At 26.9% G+C, this 25,761-nt stretch overlaps 1 protein-coding gene across 2 annotated transcripts in view; it reads left to right on the top strand.

The window, feature by feature from the left end:
• The window catches only part of Drgx (Dorsal root ganglia homeobox), a 309,721-nt gene that overhangs the window by 171,692 nt on the left and 112,268 nt on the right, over positions 1-25,761 (top strand). The window lies entirely within an intron of this gene.

Here is a 25,761-nt window from a genome sequence, read left to right as displayed (position 1 = left end):
AAAGCCAGTTTTCATTTCTTCTTAATGAAATTAAATAACTGGACACATTTTAGCATTTTTTGTAATAACACAACATTTAAATAAACCACTATATATATACCTAAGCGTCGAACTAAGATCATTCTAAACTTTTGGAATCTATTAGAAAATTTCTTTAGGAGAAATTATTTTCGTATTTGTTTTTTTAAAATGCAAACAAAGTTTTAGCCGCCTTCCAGTCAAAAATAATAAAGTATTTTTAGAAAAATTCTCGACTTTCTCAAGAAAGTCGATAAATAGTTTATACTCTATCAACCGCGTATATTAATAATGAGAGAATAAAGTAAACCTGGAAAAGATAAAAATACACAAACATTTTTTCCATAATGGTGAGCGAAATGTTAGGAAATTTGTGTTATATTTATATTAGAGAAAATGGTTTAATGAATATATTATTCTTGTAATACAGCAAACCTATTAATTAGTTAATTTTAAGTTAATAGATTTAAAAATTAAAGTTATATTTAATTTTAATTAATCCCCAAGTTACTATTACTGCAATTTCTTGTGCCATTGTTTTCAATAACTTCGTTAATATTAATGTATAAAATAATAAATGTTCATAATTTTACCATTTTTTTTTTTTTATTTTTAAGTTTAGAACTTTTGAAATCGGTTTCAAATTAAGGATTAATAATTTGTAGATAGGTCTACTTGTTTTTGTTTAATTTGACATCAGCTTCAAGAAGTCTAAATTCAAAGAAAAAATGAATGCGCTTAGTTTATAATTTTAATCTTACAGTGAAAAATATAGAAAATTTTTATGAATTTTCATCAATAATATACTCCAATCTGTACGTCGGATTCACATCTTAAAGAACACTTTATTGCGGCCTTACATGTTTTCTGTAGAAATTTACTTATTTGTTTTGTACATAATAAATTAAAAATTTATTTTAAGAAAAATATATTGGCTTAAAAGTAAATCAGCATTATTTTCAAATATCATAGGAAATACTTATTTACAATTTTTCCCCATTCTTTTTTTTTTATCAAATGACCATAGTAACAGAGAAACTCAACTTGGTACATTTTCATAGAGATAATGATATTTTTTTCGTACAGTGGACTTTGAATTCCACTCCATAATATTTTTCACCCCAGTAATATTTTTTCTGTGCCTTGATCATCGCGAATCGTGGTAGAGAATTGGGAACATTCCAAATCTTCTCATCAATGGATGAGAAGTATTTTTCGTTAATATACATAAATTTTTGGTCGAATTCGTTTTAAATCCTTAGGACAATTAGGAAATGTCCTATTTTTATAGCTTCTCTGTCCGGGTACCTCCAGTTATGATCTCATTAACATAATTCATAACTCAATATAATAAACCGGATTACAGTGTTCGGTTGCGATTAACCAATCAAATATACGAAAACAATAAATAAAGAATTTACTGAGAGGAATTATCTCCAAGACGTCATTATATGAAATTAATCCTATTAATAATTTTTGTTACTCAAAATGAAAAATGTTTTATTTCTGGTATAAAAAGTATAAGTTGTTTACAATAAGTTACCATTTTTTATTTATTTTTACCATTTAAGGGATGAATCTTTTAAATATTTTTTAACAAATAAGGACTTATGTAAGCACTTATGTATATTTTTTAGAATTAACCGTTAAAAAGCCATTTAAATGAGATTGAGTGATGTTTTTATTTAAAATAACATAAAAAAAATGAAAAAAAATAATTATTTTTATTTTTTGTTTGTTTAATATGTAAATGAATGTAACATTTTCATTTTTTGTAAATAAATTGGTTACATTACAAAATTAATGTAACACATTCACCGAAATCATTAGTAAACAACAAAGAAAAAACTATAAATAATGTTATTATTTAAGAATTTTATATGATGGGAAAAATAATAATTATTATTTCTTTTATTTATTTATATATTTTCACAAATTGTGTAATATTGCATCCTGTTAAGACATAAGTCTTATCAGCAGGTTACTGTATTAACATAATTTGAATACAAGTTATTCACACAATACAACACAAAAAATACAATGATAAATGTACTTATAACCATTACATAATAGTTTAAATTTTACCAAATGCTTAATTAAGGTGACATCAGAAAGTAAAACAAAAGTAAATAAAAAATAAGTAAATAGTGATTAATTAAATAAATTATAGTAAAAAATTAAAATAATTTTAAGTAAAGGTAATGTTCAATACTTGCATACATCTAAATTAAGAGGCTGTTCTTGCCTATTACAAATTCCATATTTTAATATACAAAAATCTGACGTGGACAACACATGACTTCCTTGTACGCCTATTAAATTACGTTTACACAATTTTTTTTTTTAAATAAAATGTACATAAAATTTTATTTCATTAAAAACTTTTGATATTTTTTCATTTTTTTTTTTTATTATTATTGAATTATAGTTCATCATAAAACAATTTTTTCAATGAGAGGTTAATAATTATTAATAAATCAACATATTTAATAATTATTAATACATATATGTTTAAATTAGAAAAAAAAAGTTGAAGTCTGATTCGAACTGATGTGCCTTAATTTTTTATAATTTATTTAAAACAACACAACATTTATTTTTACAACAATAAATCTTCATTTTCATTTTCAATAACGACGCGAGGAGGCGGAAAGGTCTGCTGGAACCTCTCCTGTTGAGACTAACTACAAGTAACAATCAGAAAATGCACCCACTCGCTTTCTTTGAACGTGTTCTCACATAGTTGAAGTCATCTGCGAATTCTGCTTGTAATCTAAGCCAAATTGAACGCAGTCTTTCCGCTAAAAGTTTCATTTAATATGAATTTTTATTTAATGAATTCATAATTACGATTACAATTATAATAATGTTAATAATTATAATTGTAATCGTAATTATAATTCTTCAGATTACCGTCAAAATGTAATAACGTTGTGCAAGATTTCTAAATTTAATTTTCATTTTTAATCTTATTAACCCGTAAAGGTCATCTCGGTGCAAATTTGAACCGTCAAAGAATTAAAACTCGAGTTATTTTATTACAGATAAATAAAGTATATACATATACTAAACAACCTCATTAAACAAAAAATATATTTTAAAATACAGCAAATGTCTATAAATACTTATTCGAAAAGATTTTCTATTAAAACTGCGCCACGCTTTTATTTAACTAAATATTTTCATTACTTTTAATTTCAAAATGTAATAATTATTACATTTATTTATTGGTTATTTATTAGATATTTATATAATTTATTTTTTACTTTTCAGTGCATTTTTATATTTGTTAATATATTTCATTTTTTGTTTAAAATTCTCAATTTGATTTAATTCTTATTTTATTTACTTTTTAGAGGGGTTTTCTAATTTGTTTACTTTTTTTATTAATGTTAATATTAATATTAATTAAATAAAAGCATTTTTTAAAAATAATTTTTTATATGTAATCAAATATATTTCTGTAATTTTGTTTTTTTTTTGTATTTTTTTATTTTTTACTTTTTAGTCTTCATGAACAATATATTTTTTTACATCCAAAAAAAATATTCTTAATAATATATATCTGAATATTGTTTGTTCAAGTTTGTTTGATTATTAAAACTAAAATGTAAAAATATTTATTTTTACACTCGAAGTTACATACGTGTATCAAATTTCATTGATTTTCATACAATAGTTGATAAATAAAAATTTTAAGCAACGTGCATGAATTTAGTGTAGGGGAAGCGCGTGGGCGGGTGGGGGTGGATCATATCAAAATACAATACTGTAGTTTTGTGTTGTCATCGAAGTTACATACGTGAATCAAATTTCATTGATTTTCATACTGTAGTTCATGAGAAATAAAAATGTTCAGCAACATGCATGAATTTAGCGTAGTGGTAGTGCGTGGGGGGGGGGGGGGGGTCATATCCAAATTCTAACACCGTCGTATTGTATTGTCACCGAAGTTACATATGTGTACCAAATTACATTAATTTTCATACGATAGATCAAAAGATATAGCAGTTGCAAGATTTGATTATAACTAAAGCAAGTTAAATAAAAGCTTATAAAAAAAGGAGATGAAGTCTGATTCGAACCGATATGCCTTAATTTGAATGGATCTTCTTCTAAGATCCAAATATTTCATTAACAAAAATTTTATTTGGCTATAATTCCGTAACCAATGAAAATAAGTACCACTATCATTGAAAAAAACTCAATGAGGGCTTATTACTGCAGTTAAGAAAAAATCCAAAATCCAGATTTCTTTTTGAATTTTGGGCTTTTTTGGACACTTTTGCTCCATTCGATTTCAGTTAAAAGGAGACGTGCACAACTAGATGTTACAACAGTCCTAAATCCAAAATTTCAACATCCTACGGCTAATCGTTTTTGAGTTATGCGAGATACATACGTACGTACGTGCAGACGTTGCGGCGAAACTAGTGAAAATGGATTCAGGGATGATAAAATAGATATTTCCGTTGAAATTTGGAAACCGAGATTTTTTGCGATCACAATACTTCCTTTACTGCGTACAAGGAAGTAAAAAACAAATAATAAATTTTACATAGTACAAAAAAATTATAATAAAAGAAAAAATAACTATTAAGAAATTTCCTGTAATAAATAATTAAAAACGTGTTTTTCAATTATTTTCTCTTTACCTATTTTAAAAATATATGAAGGCAATTTATTAAAAATGGTTAGAATTTGGGTTTTTAACATCTTCTTATCATATAAATTAAAATAATTTGATACCGTGTATTCTCTTGTGTCGAGATTAAAGGGATATCTCGGTATTTAAAGGGTATTACTACCCTTTAAAGGGTATTTCTGTGTTTAGAAGGATTTTATTAGGTATTTATTATTTTGGAAAAATAATAAAAATACAAAATGAGAAAAAATGTTAACATAGAGGAGCCAACGTATTACAACGTTTAAAATATTTAAATTTGGGTCGTTTAACAAAAAGTCTGAAATCACGTTAAGCGCTCTTTTTTGAAGTTATAATTTTTAGATTTAAGTCAGCTGTCAATCCCCATACCTCAACAAAAAATTTTATTAAATATTCTATTAGGGCTTTATATATTAGTAGTGACCAAAGCAGTCGATGCCCGTCATCTCAAAAAAGAGAGAATAAAAGAGGTTTACATGGGAAGACATTTTTCAGGTAATAAAATCTATGTAGGCAAGCTCTAATTTTACAAAAAAGTTTGTTTTAAGTAATAATAATAATAATAATAATAATAATAACAGTAAAAAGTTATAATCATATATAAGAAAAAAAGTTAACAAATAAAAACACAAACGGTACATATGATTAGATTACGGTTGAACGACAGCTACAATCTGCGGGGAACTAAGCGAACGAACGCAAACTGCGGTTAAGCCGAATAGGCAGGCGGGCATATAGGCGCATCGCTTCAGGCGATATGCCTTGCACAATTCAACCCACCCGACCGACAGCCCGACCAACCAACCACCGCCTTCCATATAGAACAAACAGGGATGGAGATCGAGAGCTCATCAAATATTGGATCGTCGACATATGTGATATGATAGTCGACTATGTGTTTCATATATCCACAGGGATTAATCTGAATAAATAGTACTTTTGATTTGAAAGATGCAAATTTCTATTAAAAAATATATTTTTCTAAAATTCAAATAGTCTATTAAAGTTCTTTTAACCATGATATTTGTTGAGAATACACGTCAATCAGAGACAATATAACATTTAAGTTAGAATTGTATTTGTAATGTTTATAACAATAATGAATGAAAACCCTTGATAATGTTCGTTTTACGTTGTTTAAATATAGTGTATTTTTATAAAACCTTTTTTTCTAATAGTCATACATTTTTAATATATATTTGTAACTAGATGGAAAAAACTACTCATTTCGAATTGTATTTGTGTTTTATATATTATAAAAATCGAGGCATATTCTATTTTTTATTATATTGTTTGATGACATTTTCGTGTAGCGTTATATTACAAAACATGAGTAAATGAACATTTAAGTAAGACAAGACATTTATGATTGATAATATCAAAAAAATATGAATACCAATTTCGTAACATCTATCCCGTTATATTTAAAACACAGTAAAACCCTTTATAATATTCAGAAAAAAAATTGCAGCAGTGTTACTTTACTCCTGAATTTTTTTCCTTTAATGTAAGAAATTTGGTAAATGTACAAAATAATTAATTGTCTAATCAACCGTTGTTCTTCTCAGTTGGGGCGTTTTTGAGTAAAAGGTTTTCCAATTATCCATATTTTTTTATTAATTTTATTAATTTAGAGGCCTTCTCTCGTAAATTATGACTTTAGTCTTTGTTGATATCAAAAATGTACATGAATCCGGTTATCTTACAACAAAAAATTTTGTATATTATAAATAGCGTAAATGATGCAATAGTTTATATAGACGGCTCTAAACACGAATATTCTGTTGATTGTGTTTTTGCGTTTGGCTTTCATTTTTGGCCTTCCCACCATCGTTAGTGTTTTCGACGCAGAGCTGTATGCTATTAATAGGCCTTAAATATACTTAGCCCGACATATCGACACGTAATTGTCTGTTTAGATTCCATGAGTGCCTTGTAGGCGATTGTAGTGACATGCACTCCAGACACCCTGTTGTCTATTTTATACGGTTTGCTATCTTTGAAATGGGCCAACATTACACACAGGTGTGAGCTTTTGCTGGATCCCCAGCCGTATTGGAATTTCAGAAATGAGCGCGCTGATCGTTCGGCAAAAGAGGCTTGTTTCCAGCCACCGTTCATTAATCGTGTTGTTCTGACGATCTTGTCTGTTTTCTGAAGAGAGTGGTTCGTGATGGTACGTGATGAGTGGCAAAGTGAATGAAATGCAACCATCAACATTAAACTTCGCCCAGTTGCATTTTGTCACAAATTAGAATTAGAGGCCGAAATCCGAAATATTTTAGGGAACAATATGACAATGTCATTGAATGTCTTACTATTTCTTAAGGCCGAGCATATGTATTTTAATATATCACTATTGCTGTAATGTGTTTTAAGTTACATTTTTAATGTTCTATTTCATTGTGATGTTATTTCGTCATTAGGATATGGCATAGGCACTTTACATCTATGCTGTATTGTCTGAACAATCTCTTTCGTTATGATATTGCGTTTTTAATTGTTGATTTTATTTTTTTTATACTACTGTTATTTAAGTTTTAAGTTTGGTGTTGAGCCAAACTTAAAAAATTAAAAAATGTCTACAAATATTTCACGCTAGGGAAATTAATGTATTCTATAAATGATTATAGCTATTTTCTTGTCTTCATCAATTACGTATCGCAGTAATTAATGTAGTAATAATTTTAAAACTATTTATTTTATATTTTAAATAACGCTTTGTACTCGTAATAATGGTTACTACTTCCAATTAGTACACACTTATACATTTAATTTATCAAGCATCATCATAGTTTAATTTTAACTTTAAAAATAAACATTACTGATTAAAGTGGATTCTAATTGATTAATGACTGATAATTGGAAAACGGTTCTCCTGAATTGCCAAAACTGATGAGGAAAAGGAGAAAAAATTAGTTATTAAACAGTAAATACAATACTTTTTTTGTAAATCTTATAGATTTCACATAAATTAGGATGAATTATTTATAAATAAGTACTTTTCTTTAGTTTTCTACAGTTTTCTGAAACCATGTTTTGCTAATAATAAAACGCGATGATAAAAAGTGGTTGAGGACTAAATTAAGATAATCCTAGATGTTTACTTATTATGAAACAAATTAAAATTAAAAAAATGTAAGTATGTATATACATAATTAACGGGTTGTTCTAGTGATAAAATCGCCGTCTCAAATCAACTGATTTTTTGAAGTCAAAGGTTCTGACGTTCAAATTATAGTAAAGATGAGTTACTTTTAAACGGATTTGATTTAGATACCGGTGTACTTAGATGGTCGGGGTTCAATTAACCAAACATCTCAGGAGTTGTCGGCCTGGATTTGTTCAAGATAGCACCTTATTTTTACATAATGCTCATCTCAATGGTCCATAGGGTTGCTTATTGTTCACCAGTAACCAATATTGTTCGTAGATAGCCAGGATTGTTCATAGATGGTAACGTACGCTAGAAATAGAAAATAGAAAGAGCAGTTGTGTGAGTGTAATACAAAATTAATGAATAAGAATATATAGTTACCATGTTGCCAAAGTCTTCCGGCATTTGCATAGTGTGTAGAGCTTAAAAATTAACCATCCCTGCCGATAAATCGGAAAATACCTGATTACTAATTTCTTATTGTTTGAAAACATAGAAAGAAAAATACTTGGATCTAAAAAAGCAGAATATGATTGGAAACTACAAAAAAAAGATGAACTTTACCGGAAACCAAACAAACTGTTAGATGCGATTACGAAGTACAGACTATTCTCTACGGATAAGAATGGACGAAAAAACTAATCAAGGGAACAAGCAGAAAGACCGAGTAGTTCAAAGAGGTCAAACAAGCCCTAAAAGAAGCAAAGATAGAAATACGTGAAATCATAGGAGAAAGACACGTTCAGACAAAACTCAAAACTTGTGAAGGATTTCAGAAGAAAGTAACAATAAGAGAATTGATCCAGCAAAACCGAAAAGAATACACATTAAAAAAAAATATTGGGACAAAAGAAAAGAAGCGGGTATAAGTGAATTTATTTAAAGGGTTCTACCATAGGTCTGCATTAATTAAAAAAAAAGAGTAAGTGTTTCTATTTCTTATTTATGTTTCTTGGTGTTTCCTTCGTGTTTCTATCTACAATTTAGACCTGGAGTAACTTAGATTAATTTGGAATAGAAATGAATATATTGTTTTTGTTATGTAAATAAATAAATAAGAAAATTAGTAATGATACATTTTCAGACTTATCACTAGGAATGGGTTAACTATTAAACTATATACAAATGCCAGGAGAGTTTATCAACATGGCAACCATGTTTACCAACATAATAACTATACATTTTTATTCTATATTGCCCTCACGTAACTAAACCTTTTCCTTTTCTTCTATATTTGATAAAAATAAAAAAAAAAGTTAGAAAACGAATTATCAAGTTAATATTTAAAAAAAAAAAGGTATACTAGCTAATCCTACTCCTGTAAAAATACTTAAAAAATTATACTATATATATATATACGTGTGTGTGTGTGTGTGTGTAAGTTCTCAAATTATGAATATCCAAGCTTGCCCACTTGGATTCTTTATCTTCATTTGCTTTCTTTTCTTAGAATTTTTGACACACATTGTCTAACCGTCTCTTTCACTGAATCGCTGTCTCTTTCTTTATCGTTGTAGAATTTTGTTTGTTTCCTTTCCGATATCGTTGCCGAGATTTGGTACATTTCGACATCATTTTTTTTTTTTTTAATAACTTCTGGAATTATCTTATTTCATTTATTATCTCCTTCACAGAACCGAATTGTTTGAAAGCACATTTGAACAAATTAAATTTTCTTAAGTTATAAAATATCTTCGGAAATTGTTAATTTTCCCCTTTTTTTTTTTTTTTAATTGTATAAGAATTTAAACTTACAAGTAAAAATTTACTTTTGGTTGTTTTAATTCTTTAGCAAACAAATGTTAATACCCAATTTTATAATATATATTAACCTGGAGAATTAGTTTCCATTTTTACAAAAGATACCAGTTATTTATAACTAAATTAGATGATTAGTGCAGATAAATCATAGAGAGTAGTTTTACACTGGTTATAAATACGCTTCAACAGCCTCCTGAACTACTCATACTGAATCGACAGTCAAAATCTACGGGATCGTTAGCTACATCTTATCGATTCATTTCCCTTCTCAAGGTGTTCCCCTTGTATTATACATAAAATATAGAAATATATGCAATTAAAAATGGAATATTGTATTGTCATCCGACTTACATCGCCGTTAATATTTCACCATTGTATGACGTCGGGAAATGAATTAAATTAAGATTGCAAGATTTGAGGACACGGTTGAATCATGGTAAGTTAAAGAATAGCGTGTGAAAACTTCAATTGTAGAAATGGCAAAGGTATTATTTTTACGTATTTTTTATATGATATTTCAAAAGCCATCTTTTACGGTCTTTACACATATTTATAAGTTAAAATATACGATTAAAATTTTAACTGTCATATCTTCTTAAAATTAATTTTAATTTTAATGTCTTTCCAAAACAGTTTCATCAAATTTGTTCAAAACTTTAATAAAATTAACCCTATTGACAGACATGCTTTTCTTTTCTATAACAAATTTAGAGGTTGAAGATCAAATCATTCCTACTAATCTGTGATATAAGATTAAATAGGAGCCAAACACAAACGCAAACTTATATCTTATATAGAGAATTATTTACCAATATTTTAGTCTTTCAACTTAGGAGACAATACTTTGAGTAGCATAAAAATTTGGGTGATTTTTCATTTTCCATATAATATTTTCTTAATCAGTCGCTTTAAAATCTTTCAGTTCTCTACTATAAATCCTATTCTTAATCTATAATCATAATTAATTTCTTTTTCTTCTATCAAAAATCAATAAATTAAATTCAATATAGTCACAAAACTTACAGTCATAAAACTCATAAAAATAATAATTATTATAAAGGAAATATTTTAACTACCTAACCGCGCACAGATGTGGTCATATGTGGTTAGAAGCAGCGGCTCTTAAACATTAATTTGTATGAAATAAATTTAATTACTGTATGTGGTCTAGCATATAAGTTATTAGTAGAATGTAATTCAGTTATATATTCCGTAGTAGAGAGAGATATTCACGTAATAAGCTTAATGTTGGCTAATTTTATATGCACAAGGTAGGAAATAATAATGTTACTTACCATTGAAGGCCTAACAGTATTTTATGGTATGTACATTCTAAATAAAGTGATATTTTTAAAATTATATTTCAATCATTTTGTTATTTTTAATAAATAATAAGAAAAAAACATTATTTTCTATTTATTAACAATAAATAATATTTTGTCAAAAGAAAAAAATTAGGTTTAACAAACCGGCTGAAAATAAGCATAAATTTGTAAAAAAAATCAGAATCATATATATATTTACCTAAAATTCTTAATTTATCACGTCTTTTTACCTAGAGTTGTTTTAATGTGAATCTACCTCCTAAAAGGTTCCTGGAAACTTATAAGTAAAAAAAAGTATTTGTTAAAAACTTTACCGGTAATTTTTATTATTACATGCTTTTCTTTAACTTACAATGGTTGAACTGTGTCCTCAAAACTTGTTACCTTAATTACTCATTTTCCGATGTCATATCATGGTGAAATTATACACGACGACGTAAATCGAGGGACAATACAATATTCCATTTTTAATTTCATATATTTCTTTATATATAATGAATGGAGAATATCTTGGGGAAGAGAACTGAATCGATGGAATGTAGCTATCGAACCGATTGATTTTGACTGTTGATTCAGTATGCGTAGATCAGGTAGCTATTGAAGCGAATTTTAATGTAACTAGTGTTACCCTCTAAAATTTACATACACTGATCATCTAATTTAGCTATAAATAACTGGTATCATTTATAATAACGGAAATTAATTCTCCAGGTTATAATATAAAATAAAACTAGATATAAATATTTTTGTTTGTTAATGAATTAAAACAACTAAAGTAAAAACTTTATGTAACTGGTACTTCGTAATCGCTGTAAAACTTTTATATCAAATCGAAAAACAACTGCACTATGACTAAAAAGTAGAAAAAAGAATTAAAACATGATTTTCTTTAAAAGAAAAATACAAAAACAAACTAAACAATTCGTATTAAAAAGGTAAAAATTATTTTCTTTTAATGAATTATTTTTTTCTTTTAAATATTCCTATTTATTCATGACTAAAAAGAAAAACGTGAGCGCGCTTTTATATACCACTTTATAATTAGAGTTTCGCCCACGCATTTCTTTTTAGTTATCCAAAATAGAACATTTAAACAAACAATTTTCTTGAAAGTAATTTTTTTGTAGATAATTTTCTTGAAATCAAAATTATTTTTACCTTTTTTAATACAAATAGTTTTTTTTTTTTTTTTTTAAGAAAAACATGTTTAGAAAAACTTTTTTTTATTTTAATCATTTCTATTAAACCAGTTGTAAGAATGCTAATAATTTTACAAATATATTCATAACATGACACAAGGAAAGTAAAGTAATAAATATCTTCCTTTAATAAATTTTCTTTAATAATAGTTTTTTTCCAAAAATGTGATGTTGATCGAGCATTTGAGTTGGCATTAACAACAAAAGATGGTAGCACGAAAGATTTTCCGTCCGTAAATCATTATTTTGTAATAATTTACAAAATAAATAATTTTTTAATGGTTTTAAGAGGAAAAAGGAATGAAAGAATTGTATTCATTTTTTATGAAATAATAATTAAATTCTGGTGATCAGAAAACAAATGAGGTTGTAAATGTTGGCATCGAAAATCTCTCGTACCGCTTGAGTGAGAAATGAAGAGGATATATGTCTTACACTTCATTCTATTTTTCTATAATATTATAAGATTTTCAACATTTCGTTTCTCAACTATTATAAAATTAGAAAAATTTTCAAGTTTGGGTCTGAGTAGGTATTTTGGAAAGAAAATGAAAACATTTTGATCCTCTAGCATCGACTATTTATTGCTGTATTACAATTTTTATTTATTTTTAATACGAAAGCTTTCTTCAACTTTCCTTATCTTTCCTTAAATTCCGCCGTCTGAAATAAAAATAGAAGTCTGTAAGAAGACCCTTATCTAAAAAATTAATCTTGCAGTAATTTCATTCCCTGAATCTCATTTAGAATGAAAATTCGAATTTATCAGTTGTGTTATACTTATGAAACATTAAAAATTAATACATAATTTTAAAGCGTCTAATGACTAATTCAGTAATATTTTGGATATTTATTACTATAATCTTTTATACAAGAATAATCATAAGTAATAAATTTTATCTTAAATTTACCAAATATTACTCTCACAAATGATTATTTTAATCATACTTTAGAAGTAAATTCCAGCAGTTTTTTTAAAATAGTATAACATTTTGAGTGAATTCTACGCGTTGTAGATCATAAATCATAGATCATAGTCATAGATAATAAATAGATGATATATCTTGATATTTTTATTTAATTAACTGAATTTTCATGATTATAATTTATGTAATGGAACTAATTTAAAAAATTAATAAACGTTAATAATAGAATAGTATAGTTATTTTGGCAATTTATCTTGATTTTTTAGAATAGTATTTCATTTGAAACTTATAAACCGATGACCCAAGTCATCGGTTATGAATCAAAAATCAACGATCGCGACGTGGAACGACTGGACAGGGAAGGCATCCTAACGAATTATGCCGCGAATAAGCTGTATAAATAATAAAATAATAAGCTGTTTTCTCAAAAGCTGTATAAAGTGGTAAAACTTGTTATTTCTTTGAATTTATAAAGAAAAAAAAAGTATGTCCAACAAAAAATTAAAATAAAAAAAACATGAATGCACTAAAGAAATGAACATTTTTGTATTGTATTATCAACGTTTTCTTTCTGTATTTAATTTATTCAGTCTTAACAATTATTGGCAGAATATAAAATTATTGTTTGCATTTAATTTTTTGAGGGTGTGATAAGGATTCGAAACTAGATGAAAGGCAAAATCGCTCCAAAATCGTTCCGATTTTTTATTCGGCGGAGATGTATTTTTTTAATTATTTTAATTTTAAACATATCATTTCTTACTTAGTTTTGGTTTTGATTTACACTTATTTTTAATTACGTTAACCTCTATTTATATAAATAGATGATGACTATTTAACAATCGAAACTGCGCATCTAATTATAGATTTTATTTTTTCTACAATGAATTTTTTAGAATTTCTTTGTGCTATTATATAAGTTTATTTGGCTTAAAATGAAGAGAAATTTTAAAACGAAATTAATGGTCTTTTTTTAAGGGATAAATTATATTTGGTTAATTACATCAGTTTAAAAATTAAGTTTCGTTTAAGGTAAAATTAAAACGGTTGTGTAGTTGATTTATTTCTTAATATAACAGAATAAAGACGTGAAATAAGAACTTACAAGATAAATAAATAAATGTCCTAAGATAGGAGTGGCAAATAAAGAAGAAGAAATGTAAAATGATAAAATTAAGTTTTCTGTTTTCATGAAATTTCAAGAAATATAGAAGCAGTATAATTAAAGTACTGCGCTAAAGTTAAAATATTTAATTGTATTTTCATCGAGTCTGGATTACACAGGAAATCCTCTGAAGAATTTACATTGTGGAGGATATAACAAACGGCATTAAAAGCAAGGATCTAGTCTGGCACTTGTTAGTGTGCTTAATGCAAACACAAGAGCACGAGGGTTCAACTAAGTAAGACCTGTGTGTATCTATCTTACTTTATTTCATCGCTAGCATATCTCCCGTCTCATCCCTTAATCACTCGCCTACATTCACTCACTCAGTTACTTAAGGTAAATAGAATATATTAAATGGAATTGCGTGTGTACCGCTTATATAAGGTCTCCTGCTCGTGTGACTTCTATCTTTCACAAAGTCAAACAAACTTTGTTTACTCAAACAGTACAATGTATAATCGTGGTGCATTCATTACCAAATATAAAGTAAAATAATGAAAATAAATTCAGTTCGCACTAGAGTAAAAAGTTACAAACATATAATTTAAATTATTTATTCTTTTTACGATTTATTATACAAAATTAAATATTTTATTAACGATTAAAAGGACAAGAATATTTTCTTAATGTATTTATTAATATTTACCGGTCAATTATTAAGTAACGTTTAATAAATTAGTTTAACTAAATTAATTATTTTATCACCTTTTAAATGATTGCTAAAACCTGTTTCATCAATTTATTTGTACGCAAGAATAAATTTATAAAACTAACCCTCACTTCTAAAAATATATTACAAAAAGTAATTAATATATTTTTTATTCAGGTCGCAATATAATTATAAATTACATAACTCATGTCAGGAATTGGTTTACTATTTCAAGGGTAACAAAAAGAATTTCTTTGGAAAGATCAACATCAAATAGTGGTGAAACAGTCCTTTTGAAAAAAAATCAACCTTTGGATAATGATAGCCACTGATGTGCGAGTGCTAAGAAATTACGACACTCGCCAAGGCTCGTGTCGTAAACTTCGAAGAGTCCATCATTAATGACCATTATAAGAATTGCGTACCGTATTTTTTCTACGGCTAGGAAAATATTGGGATTATTGATTTAAATCAACAATAGAATACATTGTTTTCGGAATATTTTTTTAATTTTTCAAAAAATACATTAAACAATATATTTCTATATAAGTAATTTATTAGTTGTAAGTTCTGCCTTTTTTTTAATATTGATCGGTAAAATATTAAATTACGTTATTAAGACATTCATTCCTGAAAATCCGACATAATTGATAACACGATAAACGATGTAATATAGAAACTTAGTTAACTATTAGTGTACTTTACTAGTACAGCAATCTACTAAATTAGATTAAAATCAAAGTAAATAAACGGCTGATAAATTAACCAATACTAGCTTCTGATTTATGAGCGGTTGAAAAGGCATTTGATCGGTTGAACACCTATATCATAATGAAATTCTGTTTCATAATAACTCTCATTATGATACAGATAAGATTCGCGTAATTCAAACTTATAATACAGCTGTAGGAACCAATAGCACACGTCAAAAATGTACTGCAATAAGGAAAAAGTAAAAAACAAAAACAAGATTCAACTCACTCACCACTGTGACTGATCGCATAAGGGCATATGAAAAATACACAATCAACATAACCTCAATTTTTTTCAACCTTAAATTGAGCGTAATTGAATAACGACTCAACCAATTTTCATCAAATTTTCACATGTACAACTTTAGCTTTGGATACACTACTAAATATCTAAATTTCGATTAAATCGATCTAGTAGTTTTGTAGATTTTTGAGCCACAAAATGTTATTCATAAACTTATATATATTTATATAAATAAAACGAAACCCGATTTTAAGTAAATGGTATTTTCGTACTTCTACCTCAAAACGTAAAGAAAATTCATTTGCACCTCCATCCCACCATACGACCGAAAGTAATATCGGTACTTTTCTTCGAAAAGTAGTTAAAAAAAAGAAAAGTGATTGTAATCCATATTTGTAATTTTACAATTGATTATTTCATGAAATAATTAATAGTAATGTAACTAAACAAAGATAATAAATAAATAAAATTTTTATGTAATAAAATAATAATTTTAAATTGTTAATATTTGAGTAGATGTTTAAGAACAGATTAAATGAAATAAAAAACAAATTCTGATCCATCTAATTAGTAACTAGTATTTAAAAATTTATCAATAACATTGTTCCTGTCAAAGGAAGTCTTTAGATTCAATTTAAATAACGTGTGATTCCACAGATCTTTCAGAAATTTATGTTTAGTACGGTTATTTTTCTTATTTACTCTGTGCGACATAAAAATAATTGTGCGGTTCACTTTGATACAAGTGTTTTTTTTTCAAATTCTTATTTCAATTTTGAGCCTATCACAAAATTTAAAACTAATTACTTGTCCTTAATTTAGGACTGATTTAAAGAAGAATTGAATAACCTTATTCTAATGTTTTTTAGTGTTCTTTTTTTAATCTGATTGTTATTATTACTATATTTATTTTGATTTAAAATCTAGTTTGTTCTGACCCTTATTTAAATATTTGTTTTTATAAATTCTTACTGTTTAACAAATGCACAGGTTTTTAAGGTTCCTATTTTATTTATTTTATAAAAGGAATTCTTATTGTGCTCAGAAGTAAGTTTTTTCATACAGCTTAAGTTAAAATCAACGAAATGTTCCGTATAAATTGGAATAAAGATTACGTCTAAACTGTTTACAAAAATTACTTAAAATTTAAATCTAGATGATCATTTTTTTTATTGCTGAACACTCAGGAAAAAGTATTATTAAAAAATAAATAAATGAAGAGATAATAAATATTTAACACAAATAATTAGTACTTACAAAATACAATAAAACAACTGTTGTTTCAGCCAGTCCTGATAAAAAGTGTAAACTTATATTTAACATATCTACGAGCAAATCATACAAATTTCCAGTTTAGATGTCCAAAATTCTGACTTTAGTATGGACAAGAAAGACAAATTGAAGATATTTCTTTGACTTTACTTCTTAATCGCAAAGTGATAATCGGCGTAAAATTATTTTCACTCAAAACTTCCAGAAAATTGGTAAGAAAACGTAAAGGAAGAAATATATATATATATGTATATATACTTACCTATTTCAGAAGAAATCCATTACTCATGCTGGATAGTAGCTTCTTTATGCATTTTCCCTTGATTTCTTTTGTTATTTTATCTAACATTACAGGTTTTCCGTTTCTTAACTTTTATCACAAGCATGATGTATTTTTGTAAACTAAAATCATATTTAAAAAAAAATATTTCAGGTAAATAAAATTAACTTTTGAAAACTGATAAAAAAAAATTAAAATTTTTTTTTAATGACTATTTAGAAAGATGTTTTAAATTTAGTCTTACCACATTATTTTATTTTGCTAGTCTCATTATTAAATTCGTAACACCGTAGCGTTTATAAAGATATTTATAAAATTTAACATAAGAGGTATACCCACTAGAAAAGATTCGGGATGTTCCCAATCGGGAATGGTGGCGGCATGCCACTATCTGAGGGAAGATTCTGATTACAGAACGGTCGACCGATCGTGTCACAAACACTCAATCTGACCAAATCGGCCGTCAACAGAATAGAGGATAAAGATAAATTTTTCATCTTTAACCCCAGATGAATTTTTCCAAAATTGTTGATATCATTGTAAGTGTTCCGATATCGTCCGTATTGTAGTATTATACAAAATAAATTAAATTATCTGGGAATAGATATGTAAAATATATTTTTTAATAAAACTGCAAATTTTATTAATTTTTTTTTTGTAACAATTTAAAAAGCTGAGAAAATGAAAATAATACAATATATGCTACCACCATATATATATATTAGCATTTTCTCTTGCATATTAGAAACATCAATAGGGGCGTAGTTCAGATGATAGACTGCCCGATTAGTATGCGATAAGTACCGGAATTGATACCCGGCACCTCCAAATTATGTTTTTGCTATTATTATTTTTTTTTTTTGTATCGTAAAATTATTTTTTAAAATCAAAATATTACTTACGGTTTTTTTGAACGATAGCAATGTTTTTTACTATAACAATCGGTACCCTTGTTATCGAGGTTAATCCACTAGCTCATATGTAGTGATGTAAAGCAATGTCTACGATTTTTTTTAAATTACAAACCTAAAATACAGAAAAGTTTATTTGGAATTTTTCTTTTTCTTATTTTAGCTTTTATTGAACGGGGTGTTAGACTTAGCGATAACTTTAATTAAGCAGATTGGTTAAGGATTACCTATTCATGAATATTTTTAAACAAGTTTTTCTTAAAATTTATCCCCAACCTTTAAAATATATATATATATTTTTTTTATTTTTGACTTCAACTCTTTTAATTCTTATTATTAATGCCCAGGGACGTCATGTTACTTTGTAAGCTTTTTTTTAGTAGATGTGTGAAAATAATTTATAGATTTTTTCAGTATAATTGTATATTAAATTAAAAAATTGTACATTATAAAACGAGCCGATAAAAAAAAAAAAAAAAAAAAAAAAAAAAAAAAAAAATACGAAGTCGTAAACTTTGCAAGAATGCATTAATCTTCATTATAGAGAGTTGCATACCGTATTTTTTTTCTACGGCTGAGAAAGTATTGGGATTATTGATTTAAATCAATGATAGAATACATTGTTTAGGAATAATTATTTTTTAATTTAAAAAAGATACATTAAATAGTAAATTTCTATGGAAATAGCTATCAGTCATAAGATCTACTTTTCCATAATATCCATCGGTGTTAAACACATTTCTTCCTTAGAATCTGACATAATTAAAAAAGGATAAGCGATGTAATATAAAAAATTGGTGCACTTGCACCAACAAATTAATCTCTGCTTGCTAACTAATAAATCAGATTAAAATCAAAGTAAAAAAAAACAGATGATACGTTAAACAATACCCGCTTCTGATTGGTCAGTGGTTGAAAGTTGGCTTTTGATCAGTTGAACACTTGTATAATAATAAAAGTATATTTCATAATGACCCTCATTATGACATAGGTAAGAGTCGCGTAATTAAAATGTTTAATACAGCCATAAAAAAATTATTTATACAAAAAATTTACGTTAAAAATTATTATATTACTATAAACATTATTTATAGAAGAAATTTCCTTTTTCTAACGATATTACTACATTTAGTAGAGTTATGAAAATAGTAAAGAAAATATGATAATAAACTTAAAAAAAGCTCTTTCATTTTATTTCTTTTCCTATTAATATAAATTTATGGATATGGTATTACCAATTGTAATGCTTTCAACAGAAAGAAAAACTTAATGGCTAATATTCATTCCGAGTTATTAAATGACCAAAAAAATAGCTACGAGGGTTATTTTTTTCAAGGTCCGATCGGTCGTGAAATAAAAACCCGCCCAAAATTACATTATTATAAAATGTTATTAAAACCTAAAATTTGTATTAAATAAAATGAAAATCAAATTTTATATTATCTAATAACATTAATAAAATTGACTTGAAGGAAGGCGTATTATATTGTTCATAACAGATAATATTATGTTTATTCTAGTGAGACTAACGATAATCACGTGTCTTTGATACTGTGCCATTGAGTTAGCAAGGAAATAGAGGCTGAGTGGTAGTCTATCTCTTCAACATTATAATGATGTGTACAAGTCCAAGTAGCAAGAGATGAGGCTATGTCTCATTAGAGGCTCCTTAACATTTCGCTGCAACACATAACGGCGTCCTCTTAACGAAATGATGAAAAGTACCCGATTGCATTGTCACTCGTTATTATTTCGGCTTACTTATTAACACACTTTCTTTGTTCTTACTACCTCTCGTAGGTCGCTTCACGTAACTCGTATGAAGAATATATAGAATAGAATAGAAAAAGTAAGATAACAGTAATCGAGAGTATTCTTTAGAGACAGAATTTATGTTATTTAAAGTATAATTGTAATACACAGTTTAACAAAAACTAAATAAGTTACTTCATGAAATGTAACTGAATAAAAGACGATCATAAAATAGGGGAATATGGAGTGCGGGAGTATTTAAGTTATTAGGAGAATTATTTTTTAATACAAACAAAAAAAAATCTGTCAACAAAGTTGTAATAATACTTTCTGGCATTAATTATTTATTCATGTATTGTGAAAAATAACGGTTGCATGAAAAAAGTTACCTAAAATTTATATTTTGGATAGGGGTAATTTACGATAAAGTTTTGTTTTCATACGTTTAAATAAACCAAAATAAAAGATTTAAAAATTTGTTAAAAATCGTTTTTTTTTCTATCCCCACCACCAAAATCACCTTCCAAGAAAACTATTTAATGTTACGTTTATAATAATTAATAAGTTTACGTATAATTACGTTTAAATGGAAAAAACTAAAACATTCCCCCCCCCAAAAAATATAAACCAATAAAAAGCTACCTGAGATTTCTTTTTGATAGGAAAGTATGAATTATGATGAAATTTTATATAATATTATTATAAAAGTTTAAATAAACCAAAAGAAGTTAAAAAAAAATCGATATTTATAAACACTGATCGATTAAAAAAATATTGCAACCAAAATATTTTTTGGGGGTTACTTACAGTATTAGCCAACGAAAACCAAAAAATCGATTAAAAAATATCCAATAAATAAAAATGTAGCTTTTTTACTACCTTGTACGACGTAAAGGAAGTATTGTGATCGGGAAAAAATTTCGGTTTTCAGATTTCAACGGAAATATCCATTTTGACCATCTCTGAATCCATTTTGACTAGTTTCGGCGTGACGACTGTACGTACGTATATATCTCGCATAACTCAAAAACGATTAGCCGTAGCATGTTGAAATTTTAGATTTAGAACTGTCGTAACATCTACAGTTGTACCTTTCATTGCAGTCAACCAAAGATATCCAAAAAAGCCCAAAATCCTAAAATCTTAGATTTTGGACTTTTTCTTAATTGCAGTAATAAGCCCTCATTGAGACCTTTTCAACTATACATTGTAAGTGGTACTCATTTTGGTTCCAGGGTTATAGCCAAATAAAATCTTAATTAACGAAATATTTTGATCTTACAAGGGGAAGGCATATCGGTTCAAATTTGAGTTCATTTTTTTTAATTTAAATATATTGATTTATTAATAATTATTTAACTGTGATCGTAAAAAGATTTTTACAATAGATAATATCTCAATAATAATAATAATAATAATAAAGAAATATGAAAAACAATCAGAAATATTAATGTAATAAAATTTTATGTATTTTTAAAAATGTGTATATGTAATTTAATAGGCATACAAGGAAGTCATGTGGTGCCCACATCACATTTTTATTTTTGAGGAAGGGGAAATTTAGAGGCAAAATGTTTCTAAAATGGTAAGATAAGCACGCATACATTTACTTAGCTTATATAGTCGGGTTAAGCTTGAAAAAGTTTAAGAAAATTGACCTCCAAAAAACTGTGGGGTAGATAGGTTTTTGAGAGTCAAAAAACTGTAGAAATCTCTAAATATATTGACCTCAACATTAACAAATTTTCCGATATACACGAGTGTCTGTACAAAAAAATTGATTTATGCAGTAAAACGTTATTAAGCTTCAAACACCGCAATACTGGGTCATGAAACGGCAAGAAATTAAAAATACCTATACCCAATTTTCTGACTGATTACCAAACTATCCTTCTTTTAACATAGCTCTAGAGCTATGATGTCAGGAAAGTAAAAAGTTATTTGAAGTTTTTTATAACGATCATTTAACTATAGTGAAAATAGAAAATGAGGAAGGAATGAGAAGAGTGGACTGTTCCTTATACTTTTTTAATCCCTTTACGGAAGAATTAATAAGAAATCGGTAACAGTTTGTCATCATCTTTAATGTGTTATGGTTGGTTATCTATTATGAAATAGATCCTTTCACCTCGTACATTTACATTCTTCTTCTCTAACAGATTCTTTTTTCTTAGGTTTACTTTAAATATTCTTAAATTTTATTTTTTTTTTTTTAATTTTTTTTTTTTTGTTCGGGTAGCTAATCGCCAAAATATATCTTCTTTTTTTATATTTTCTTCTACCACCGTTTTAATCTACTCTTCTCCCCAGGAGCGCTTAATCAACCCAATTGGTTAGTTTTTCAATTCGGAATTTTTCTGATAAGGATTCTGCCCTTATTCATTTTCTTTATTACTTCCATATAATTTTCCTTTGTCTTCTCTAAAAGAAAAAAATTAAATTTTAAATAAAATAACTTGATATAAGCGGATAAAACTAAAAGAGAAAGAACAACAAGAAAAATATTTCAAATAAATTTAAAGATCATTTGGTACATAATTAATTTTTTAAGATTCCCTAATGATGTTTTGATTGAAATTGTTAATGAGTTAAAAAAGTTGTTAATTAATTGTATATCAATTAAATTCATATACCTCTTCTATTGCATTCGTAAAAATTAATAAAATAAAATAGATATAATGAAATTCAACAATTTTACCATAAGTTGTAGAATTTTGCAATTTAAACAGTAAAATTACAGAGAAAATGTAGGTCAAAAAATGATAAAAATCAGACCGACACAAGCCAGAAATGCTTTTATGCAAAAAATTAAAAAAAATCAAATAAAAATAACAAAAAAAATCCAGGAATTAAAAAAAGACTGAAATATGAACTTATAGAAAGTTGAAAATTAAGAATATGAAATGAAGAGATTTTAAAATGACTAAACAGAAAGATGTTTAAGCAGAATCTTGTACAAATAAGCTACCGGGTATTTAGGTACCAATTATTATTAGTGAATTCTAATAATATTATTATGAATGATTCTAATAATATAATAATATAATATAATATCTATAATATGATTCTAATAATGGAGGCTTAAGCCAGATACAGAATAGAAAGAAATTCAAAAAGTTCCATCAAATTAGTCGCCTGATTACATAAAAAAAAATTATGTGGACAGTACATGACTTCCTTGTACGCCTACTCAATTACAAATACACATTTTTAAAAATGAAAATTACATAAAATTTTATTTCGTTAATAACTTCTGACATTTTTTAATTTTTAATTTTTGTTATTGAATTATTATTTATCGTAAAACGTTTTTTTTATAATCAGAGATTAATAATTAATAAAAAAATATATTCAAATTAAAAAGAAATTAAAAAGGAGATGAAGTCTGATTCGAACCGATGTGTCTTCCCCATTTCATTAATTAAAATGTTATTTGGCTATAATTCTGGAACCAATAAAAATAAGTACCACTTATCCATCGTTGATAAGCTCTCAATGAGGGCTTATTATTTCAGTTAAGAAAAAGTCGAAAATCCAAATTATTCTGAATATTGGTAATTTTTTAATACTTTTGTTTAGTAGATTGCAATCAAAAGCAGAGGTACATAACGAGATGTTACAACATCCCAATTCCGTAGGGGAAGACACCCACCTAGTGACGTTCCGGTCGCTACAAGGAAGTAAAAATGATTGACATATGGTCTTATAGAAATCTGAAAATTAAGCGGGTAGAATATGAATTGAAGAGATACTAAAATGAATAAACAGAAATAAGTTTGAGCAGAATCTTTTTTACAAATAAGCTACTAAGTATTTAGATATCAGTTATTAGTGAATTAATGATTCTAATACTAATAATTAATGAGGCATAAGCCTGACACAGAATAGAAAGAAGTTCAAAAATTTTCGTCAAATTAGTCAAACGCCTGATTACACCAAAAAAATAACTTGAAATGATAGACTTCAGTCATTTTATGATTGAAAAATGTGGTCAACCTCAAAAAGGACATCAAAGAAGGGTATAAAAAGCAAGAAAAGTGGAAAATAAAGGGAAAAATTACTTTCAGGAGGTCAGAGCCTGTTATAAAGAGTGGTTTTTATCCAGGTTAAAGATACCTTGATCTCCCTAGAATCTGTGGAAAGAGGGGTAGTGTCGACTAAGTATCTGACAAGGACCTAAAAAATAAACATCTACTAAATAATATACGTTTAGTATTGATAAACAAACAACCGAAAAAGTTATATATGCTACCTCGTTTCATTGTTCTTCGATAAATTGATCAGCTTTTTTCGATTTTTTTTCACCAACGTGGTTTCGGAGGTTTTTGTAATGCTCCCATTTAATCAGTACTAAAAAAAAACACAAAATGTAAAAGTGTGTATTTTCTTCATATTTTGAATTAAAAAGTTGTATTAAGTTGGATTAAAGAAGCTCTGTATATGGAAGTGTACGGCTGTGTTTTCTACAGCCGGTGAAAGCACTAAAAGTTCAACCTTGAGGTGACGTGCTAACCGAACAAAAGCTATCGTTATTATCCCTCAATATAAAATTATTAACAAACTAGAAGAAATTTTTACAATTTTTAAAAGTAAAACATGTTAAAAATTAAAAGGAGAGTTAAATTACTTTGTTAATGATATTTATTTATTATTAAATATTTAAGAAAAAAAATGACTTACAACCAATTTTAATGAACTCCCGTGGGTATGTTTTTTAAATGTATATAACTAAATTTGAATCATAATCAAAATTTATATAACAGGATATAGACACCAAGTGGAGTAACCGCAAAAACAATTTCAAAAAATTTTAAGATCATTTATTAAATAATTAAGATTTAACGTGAAATGTGAATTTATAAAGCATTTAAATTGAATCGCTTCTTTTTAAAAACTATATAAAGTATAAAAAAAGTTATATATTTTCTATAAATTACCGGTCAAAAGTATGCTGTTATTAAAAATATATGTTTTTATACTAGAAACAACAGCGAGTTTCATTAAAATCCTTAAAATTGTTTGGACAGCAAAAAGATAAACTTTAATTTTGTCTACTACTCTGCATTAACTCTAGCCAGGACGTTCCCTCTGGCTTCCCGACCTGAACCTTTCGGGCTCAGGATGGGCGTGACCCGGGGTCCACCCATGATCATCTCCGCCCCCGTACATTATGTACATGTACGTTACTGTCATGGTTGTGAGAATGATGTTGATAAATAACAATTATGGGATTCAGGGTTTATAGAAATCTGAAAAAGAAACTAAATTGTAAGTCAGAATAGTAGTAACTATGATAACTAAAGTACACAGATCATTGACGAAGAAAACTCTACAAATCTCAGTCGCTATGGTAAAGAAATATAATAATTGATGAAATGGATTAATTTTTTTTCTTTAATAAATATCTTTAATTATCTACTTCGACCGCAAGGGCCTCGATTTACGTCTTAAAACCTTCCCTGGGATAACACGAATGTATCCTGCAAATTTGAAAGGGATGAGTCGGTTGGTTCTTGCATTATATTGATACAGCCAAAACAAAACTTTTGCATAAATTTTGATTGAATTAGAATTTTTTCAACTATTTTTTTTCTCAAAAGTAGAATTCAGTAAAAAAGTACGATAAAAATAGCATTTTTGTTATCTGTTTAATGTTGTTCATTATTTTTAAACCGATTTTT

Source organism: Lycorma delicatula, chromosome 1 (assembly GCF_047948215.1).
Source record: "Lycorma delicatula isolate Av1 chromosome 1, ASM4794821v1, whole genome shotgun sequence".
NCBI classification, from domain to species: Eukaryota; Metazoa; Arthropoda; class Insecta; order Hemiptera; family Fulgoridae; genus Lycorma; species Lycorma delicatula.
The sequence above is the reverse complement of the archived record's forward strand: the minus strand, read 5'-3'. Positions and strand labels throughout refer to the sequence as shown.